A 9204-nucleotide genomic window follows, 5' to 3' on the forward strand; every position below is an offset into this window, starting at 1 on the left:
GGAAATTCCCTTTCAACTGATTGGTTATTCACAGCAGATCCCATCATGGGGGTCATCACATATCAAATCTCAACAAGGAAGTGACCACAATAACACAAGACTGCCAAAGCACTGAGAATCATCGCACAGCCAATGTGACACACAGTCTTAACCATCACACTATTGAACAGCATTTAATATGTAACCTAATTTACAAACTCAGTTATCATCAAAGCAGTGTGCAATAGAAAGAAGAGCTCCCCTGGTATGCCTTTGCCTGGTCCTTTGTTACAATGCGATGAGTTGCTTTTTTGTGGCCTTTCTAAATCCCACCCAAGTGATCGAGTGGGACTATGCAAATAAGATAATTATAGCCACGAAGGGGATTGGTCAGTGTTGCCTTCAAAGAGAGCTAATTCCAGAACAGAGAGAAGATGTCACCACTCCAAGGAAGACTAGCTAGGAACCAACACATTTTTGGACCAAAGATCCTCGCATTGAGAAGCTCATTGAACCAAGAGTCTCAGACAGTGAGAGAGAGCTGTAGCACTGAATGCAGTGAGAAATGTGGCAGAGACCCAGCAGCAGGAAATAGTGGGTTAGCATTGACGGCACTGTTTTTTTTTTTCCCAGACCATGGAGAAAGCTGAGTGTCTTTGGACAAAGGCCAATGGCCAGAGAGAGTCATATGTGCTAGCATGGCTGGGAAGAGGCCGTCCCAATGGATGAACTTTGTCCTGAGTGTTCCTAAGCCTAAATTGTACCTGTTACTTCCCTAATAGACCCCATCATTGTGAATATTGTCTGTGAGTTCTGTGTGGCCATTGCAATGATTTATTGAACCCAGCAGAGAAGTAGAGGGTGAGGTAGGAGGGACGGTTGTTGTCAGAATTGGTAAAGATGGCTGAGAGAGGAGACATGACTAAACTTCGTCTCATAGGAATCAGCCTTGGCCATTGCTCTTGAATCTCCTTCTGCCTTGTGAAGTTCCAGAAGTTCAGACACCACCTGCACATCATTTATACATGTGTCTAGTTTATTCCATGACAGCAGGAAGCTGACGACAACTCTGACTCTGCTGAAAAATCTTTGAAAAAAACTGGAAAAGATAACTAGCCACAAACGCTAACCACATGGCAAAATGAATATCATGCTCTCAGGAATCATGTAAACTCCTCCTTCCTCCCTCCCCAAGACACAGTAAATCAGGGATGTGGAAATAAATTCTCTCTTTAATATGTTGTGAAATGTCCTAATAGCTGTATAACTTCGTGAAGGAATGTAGGCCAGATATTGTCTTATGGAGGAGCCTGCCTCAAAGTGTCCCTCTCCTGTCATTTCCTGGACTTCATTCTCTATTATGTTTCTTATTGTAGCACCTTTTCTGCTGCTGTGACAGCTCTGCAAGGAGTGCAACAGACCACAGCAAGGGCTGACTTTGGTGTACCTGAGTAGGACAGCCTGCTGCTCTACACTCAGATCTGTGGAAAAGGATGTCAGTGAAGAAGATCCTCGGGGTAAGTCAGGAGCAGATCTGGAAGAACACTAATAATGCTGTAAACTCAAAATTGATCAGATTTAATGACAAATACTCTCTCGTACAAGTCTAATATCACATCTACTGATCTTCAGGACAGCAGTATTTGATGTTCAGGCCCTATCACTTGAAAAAAAATGGCAGAAAATTCTATGACATCCTGTTTCTAATCCGTGTGAGTCATCCATGATAAATATATTTAACTTCCACGTGGAAGAGCAGCAAAAGAAAAGGCCATGTGTGGACTAGATGGCGTCCACTCCACAGGCTTCCCTGATACCTGATGGCTGCCTATTGTTAGTATCTCTCTCTGGGTCACTTTCTCAGCCAGTCCTGCTCTGAAGATGATGAAAACTCTTTTATCCTCCATGTATTTCCTCTCTGGAGTCTTAGGTGGATTTCCCTGAAAATAATGAAAGGTGTAAAGAAAGACAGCTTAGTGCTAGCAGAAAGACAGTGAATATAAAAGTTTCTCTGTAGCTCAGGCTTCAAAGCACCGGGACAAAGTCATTGTTAGCATTTTGAATCCTTTTTAATGTCATTGGACATTTGTACTCAAACTCCCCTAATTTTTGATCTCTGTACATAGTCATGGCCCCAGGTCCCAGATCCCAAGACCATGCCATATTTGCTCTTTTCTCATTATCCCCTGTAAGGACTCTCCTTCCTTTAGGTCACTTATCCTAACTAGAAAAATTTTTACTAACTCCTGTTTCTCCCATATCTGGGCATGTGACAAAGGAGAGCGATAGTTCTCATAGGAGTACTTATGACACAGTGGGTTGTCATTTTGGGTACCATACAGTGTCTCTGAGCAAGTCCTGGCAGAATCATCTTTTACTTTGAAATTCCTGGGTCAAAGACAGATATCCCAAGAGATAATTTTGGTAAGTTACAATATTCACAGTTCTTTATATGGAAATAAAATTTTTTTTTTTTATAAGAGACTATCAAGAAGCATGTCTGACTATTCCAAACAATGGAGCAAGAAAGTGACTCAGTGGTTAGAGAAAGGTTGTCTTGGGCACCATTTCTGTGATAGATAATTGGTTTTTACTTTTGTCATCATTTCTAGGTTGTCCAGATCCTGATTGGCTTGATAAACCTCACCTTGGGAATAACGATGATGTCTGTCTCATTGCCATCTGATGGACCAAAACCCACTTCAGTATACACAGCTTACACAATATGGGGGTCAGTAGTGGTGAGTAGAATACCTTGTGAAATAATTGGAGACAGTGTCTTAACTCTACCTTGTATTTTATAACCTTGAGAAATATATCTAATCTCTCAGTTTTTTCATATTTAATGTGGGAATAATAATATAAAAGAGTGAAAATTAGGCAAATTAAATATTTAATATATATCAGTTATAATATATTACAGCAGCATGTAACCAAAAACCCAACCCAGAATGGCTTATGTATTGAAAGCATTGATTATTTCAAAAGGAGGTCAGTGGCAAGTCATTTCCACAATGCTCGGGTTACAGTTCGTCCATCAGGGACAGCCTTTTCTCAGCCATGCCTGCAGAAATGCCTCTCTCTGGCCACTTGGCCACTGCTCAGCTCAGGCAAGTGTTTCAACATTCTTTTACCTCTGCTGATAAGTGCCCTGAGGTAATCCCCTCCTTAAGTAAGCATCTTCCCAAAGGCACTTAACTCCAGCTCGGTGGGTCTGCAAACCTATCTCCACCAGTGCCCAGAGGCATCCTACTCTGCCAGCAAGCCTTCTGCCCAAAGGCACTCAACTTTCTTATGCTGTGGGCTGGGAAGCTCCCAGCTCCTTCTCTTGCCAGTCTCTCCTGCCACCATTTCTCTGCCACCACTTATTGAAGTCTTCAGTGTTACGTCTTGCTCTCTGGATCTCTCTCTCAGTCTCCTGGTTCCAGGATTTCTCAGCACAGTGATTCCAGGTCGAAAGGATGCACTCACTCCTGGGCTCTTCTTTCTTGGTGGTGGTGAGATTCTCTCTTCCTGGCTTTGGGATGGCTCATTTTAAGCCTAATGGGATGGCATAACTAGCCAATCCCCCCATTAGTGTTCCATATACCTTATTAGCCTGGTTCCAGAAAATCATTTGGTGGGAGTTACAAAGACTATGTCTAGAAGGGTCATATTAAGTAATTAATTCATTGCACCACAGACATCATACATGAAAAAAACAGAAGACCGCTAAAAAGACAGGAAAGAAAGAAAAGACCAAAATGGATGACAGAAGAGATTCTGAAACTTTCTCTTATACATGGAGTAACTGAAGCAAATGGAAGAAATGATGAGGAAAGCTGAACAGAAGATTTCAAGGGATGGCTTGAGAAGACAAAGTAAAGTATTATAATGAAATGTGCAAAGACCTGGACTTAGAAAGCCAAAAGGGAAGGACATGCTTGGCATTTCTGAAACCGAGCAAATTGGAGGGAAAGTTCAAGCCTCGAGCTGCAATATTGAAGGATTTTGTGGACAAAATATTGAACGGCACAGGAAGCATCAAAAGAAGATGGAAGGACTACAGAGAACCACTATACCAAAAAAGAATTGGTCGATGTTCAACCATTTCAGGAGATAACATATGATCAGGAACTGATGGTATTGAAGGAAGAAGTCCAAGCTGCCCTGAAGGGAATGACAAAAAACTAGGCTTCAGGAACCGACAGAATAGCAATAGAGATGTTTCAGCGAACAGATGCAACACAGCAAGCACTTACTAGTCTATGCCAAGAAATTTGGAAGACAAATACCTGAAAAACCAGCTGGAAGGAATTCATATTTGTGTCCATTCCAAAGAAAGGAGATCCAACAGAATGTGGAAATAATGGAACAGCATCATTAATATCGCAAACAAGTACAATTTTGCTGAAGATCATTTGTAAAGTTTGCAGTAGTACATCAACAAGGAAATGGGAGAAATTCAAGTCAGATTCAGAAGAGGTCGTGGAACAAGGGGTATGATGTCAGATGGATCTTGGCTGAGAGCAGAGAATGCCAGAAAGATGTTTACCTCGTGTTTCATTGGCCATGCAAAGGCTTTCAGCTGTGTGGACCATAACAAATTATGATAATATTACAAAGAATGTGAATTCCAGAACACTTAATTGTGAGCATGAGGAACCTGTACATAGACCAAAACACAGTTGATTAAACACAACAGGGGGATACTGCATGTTTTAAAATCAGGAAAGGTGTGTGTCAGGGTTATATCCTTAGACCACACTTATTCAATCTGTATGCTGAGCACATGATCTGAGAAGCTGGAGTATATGAAGAAGAACATGGCATCAGGATTGGAGGAAGGTTCATTAACAACCTCCTTACAAAGTACAAATACCAATACCAGGAACCAAACAAAAGTTACTTTTTAAAAAATCTCTTTATCCTCTGGTACAGCTAAACCCTTGGCCAGCGAGTTAATTCTGATTCATAGCCACCCTATAGGAGAGTAGAACTGCCGCATAGGTTTCCAAAGAGTGGCTAGTGGATTCAGACTGCTGACCTCTTTGTTGGAAGCCAAGCTCTTAACCACTCTGCCACCAGGGCTTCCCAGTACATCTATATGTGTTTTATCAGACTCACATCAAATTATCCCTGTGTTACTCTATTTGATCAAGTTCTTCAAGTTTTGTATATATATTTCACATTCCTTTTTAAGTTTTTTCTTTCAAAATATTGTAAAATTTTTTTCCTGTGGTAAATGAGGTATTTTTATTCAGTCCTATCCTCTAACATACTCATATACACACATGTACTCACATATTTAAAATATGTGTATATAATTTCTGTTTGTAATATTATTCCCATCTGCTTTATTAAATTTTCTAATTTTTATAGTAGTTTCTAGTTTATATTCTTGGATATTTCTAATGTAACTCATACTCATACTAAATTAATACTAATTCTAACAATTTTTTCAATTTTTAAAAATATAATTGTATTGGTAAAGATAATATACTCAATCTAGTTTATATAATAGTAGCCATCCTTTCTTGATTTTAAATTTAATAATGTGATACTAGAGTTGTGATATTAAACATGATGAAGACTTTTGGGCTAAGATATTACATTATGATATAGAAGATCATATTTTACCAAGAAAAAATGTTAAACTGTATTAAATGAATTTTCATCATATATAGATAGCATCAGGATGTGAATTTTTTCCTTAACTCTATTAATTGTATAGATTATTATGTTATTTCAATATTTAAAAATACTTGTACATTTGAAGAAATACCAGATTCTTTTTTTACATTTAATGTGATGGAGAATTCTCTGCTATTTTTTTTAGAAGTGGTTTAGTTTACATCAATTATCTCTATGTCTTGATATTCCCCCATGCGTCTGTCAGTTTGTCGTACTGTGGAGGTTGAAATGTTGCTGTGATGATGGAAGCTGTGCCACCAGAATTTAAATACCTGCAGGATCACCCAGGGCAGACAGATTAAAGCTGAGCTTCTAGACTAAGACAGGCTAGGATTAAGGAACTGGTGGTCTACTTCTGAAAGTAATTAGCCAGAGAAAATCTTACAAATAGCAAAGGAAATACTCTGATATAGTGCTAGAAGATGAGCCCCTCAGGTTGAAGACACTCAAAACATGACTGGAGAAGAGCTGCCTCCTCAAAGTAGAGTGAGCCTTAATGACATGGATGGAGTTAAGGCTTTGGGACCTTCATTTGCTGGTGTAACATGATTCAAATACAGAAGAAACAGCTGCAAACATTCATTAATGATCAGAACGTGGAACGTACAAAGTATGAATCTAGGAAAATTGAAAGTTATCAAAATGAAATGGAACACATGAACATCAATATCCTAGGCATTAGTGAGCTGAAATGCACTGGCTCAACCATATTACGGGGTAGCAGATGCTGAAGAACTGACAGTACTGAAGGAAGAGGTCAAACTACACTGAAGGCATTGGCAGAAAACAAGGCTCCAGGAATTGACAGAATCCCAGTTGAAATGTTTCAACAAATGGATGCAGCACAAAAAGTGTTCACTTGTCTATGCCAAGAAAATTGGGAGACAGCTACCGGGCTACATGACCGGAAGAGATCCATATTTGTGCCCATTCCAAAGAAATCTGATTCAACAGAATGTGGAAAATATGTAACAATATTATTAATACCACATACAAACAAAATATTCTGAAGATCTTTCAAAAGCAGCTGCAGCAGTACATCAACAGGGAACCGAGAAAAATTCAAGCTGGATACAGATAAGGACGTGGAATAAGGGATATCGTTGCTGGTATCAGATGGATCCTGGCAAAAAGCAGAGAAGAAAGAAGTTTACCTGTGTTTTATTGACTATGCAAATATATTTGACTGTGTGGATCATAAGAAATTATGGATAACATTGCAAAGGATGAGAATTCCAGAACACTTCATTGTACTCATGAGGAATTTGTACATAGACAAGAGGCAGGCATTGAAAGAGAATAAGGGAATACTGCATGGTTTAAAGTCAGGAAAGGTGTGTGTCAGCATTGTATCCTTTCCTCATGCCTATTCAGTCTGTATGCTGAGCAAATAAACCAAGAAGCAGGATTATATAGAGAAGTACTCGGCATCAGAACTCCATTAACAACCTGCATTATGCAGATAACACAACCTTGCTTGCTGAAACCAAAAGTACTTGAAGCACTTACTGGTGAAGATCAAAGAACAGAGCCTTCATTATGGATTACACCTCAAAATAAAGAAAACAAAAATCCTCAGAACTGGACCAGTAAACAACATCATGATAAACGGAGAAAAGATAGAAGTTGTTGAGGATTTCATTCTTCTCAGATCCACAATCAACACCCATGAAAGCAGCAGTCAAGAAATCAAAAGACGTATTGCATTGGCCCAATCTGCAGCAAAAGACCTCTTAAATTATTAAAAAGGGAAGATGTCACCTTGAAGAATAAGGTGGGCCTGACCAAGCCATGGTGTTTTCCATCGCCTCTTAAGTGTTTTCAATCACCCCATACGCATGCAAAAGCTGAGCAGTGAATAAGGAAGACCAAAGAGAACCCACACCTTTCAACTGTGGTTTTGGCGAAGAATACTGAATAGACCAGGTACTGTCAAAAGAACGAACAAATCTGTTTTGGAAGACGTACAACCAGAATATTCCTTAAAAGCAAGAATGATGAGACTTTGTCTCAAATACTTTGGACAGGTTTTCAGGAGGGATCAGTCCCTGAAGAAGAACATCATGGTTGGTAGAATAAAGGGTCAGCAAAAAAGTGGAAGACCCTCAAGGAGATGGATTAACGCAGTGGCTGCAACAATGGGCTCAAGTGTAACAAATATTGTGAGGATAACACGGGACCGGGTAGTGTTTCCTTCTGTTGTAAATAGGTTCACTGTGAGTAGGAACCCACAGGAAGGCACCTAAAAACAACAACAAATGTCTTGATATTAGATATTTTTTAAAGTAATTCATCATGCTATTTTATTACATTATTCATTTTTTGGATACTAAAATACAATTTTTTGAAACTTTTGAAATCGGAGTGTCAAAGCAAATCTTAAAACTCAGAGTTGAATAGTCTAAGGCAGGGAACCTGCTGACTTCATTCTAGCAATTTTTTCCAAAAGGAAAATAGTTATACAATCGTTGCAGTCAAATGAACTAGTAAATCTTATTTACAAATTTTAATAGATATTTTAAGAGATTAATCTTAGTTTCTTTTTTTTTCTTTTTTTAATATCTTGTTCAAATTTGGTAGCAATATTAGTGTTAATTCATATCAGGAATTTGGGAGCTCTCTTCATATGTCAGTGTTTCTGGAGCTGTTTAAATATCATCGCTACCAGCTCTTGTTTGAAAGGCTTGATAAATTTCCCTATAAATTCCTCTGATAGAATTTCTCTGTTCTTTCTTGAGGAGGTGGGGATTACTTACAAAGTTTTATGTTTCTTCTAAGATAATTTGTCGGTTTAATATTTCTGTCTAGGAGTAAGTTTTGATGAATTATAACTTCAAATATTTGCTTAAAATTTTACCTTCATTTTTCTTTTTGTTACAAGTTTATTGTTTCAGGGGCCTGGTTAATTACAGAAGGTAATAGAGCAGGATATACAGACACGTATTGGGTGAGAAATATTTCCTTTTTTTTTTTTATACCAAAAGAGGATTAATGATAGCCCCATATTTTGTTTGTTTTTAAAGAAGTGGGAAAGATTGTGAGATAGAACTGGTTAAGTAAGTCTTTCAAAATAGCTCGTCAGCCAATTGGCCAGTAATAGAATTACCGACATGGGGCTGAATATTTTGGCGAGGTAGTTGCTGCGAGAATCCTTATGAAGATACGGAGGATTCCTTAGGGGAAACGTGAAACAGAAGCAGTCAAAGATCCCTGCAACTTGAGGCCCAGTCCACGACAATGGCACTGAGGACTGGTGTGACATAATATTATTAACTGAATGATTAGAATGTATAATAAAATTAAATCCTAAAAGGATTTTGATTCAGATTACAATAAAATAACATTCCTACTAAGGCTATTAAAGAAGAAGAAGCAATTTTAAAACATAACTTCCATGCCAAGCTGTCTTTCACAAAGCCAATAAAAGACAGAATACCCAGATGTCATCACATGTTTTTCCTGGCAAAAGACCATATCTGAATTTTCCTTGCTCAAAGGATAAATACTAACCTGTGGAGCATGTTCACGATGGCCTATCTAAACCTGCCTCCC

The 9204-nt window shown here is 38.6% G+C and overlaps 1 long non-coding RNA gene across 1 annotated transcript; it reads left to right on the top strand.

Annotated features, from left to right (window-relative positions):
• The first annotated feature begins 1337 nt into the window (after positions 1-1337).
• On the top strand, positions 1338-8565 carry LOC135227250 (uncharacterized). The gene is made up of 3 exons (XR_010322531.1): positions 1338-1496; positions 2592-2720; positions 8534-8565. It is a non-coding gene; the product is annotated as an uncharacterized LOC135227250 (long non-coding RNA).
• The last annotated feature ends 639 nt before the right edge of the window (positions 8566-9204 follow it).

Source organism: Loxodonta africana, chromosome 7 (assembly GCF_030014295.1).
Source record: "Loxodonta africana isolate mLoxAfr1 chromosome 7, mLoxAfr1.hap2, whole genome shotgun sequence".
Taxonomy (NCBI): Eukaryota; Metazoa; Chordata; class Mammalia; order Proboscidea; family Elephantidae; genus Loxodonta; species Loxodonta africana.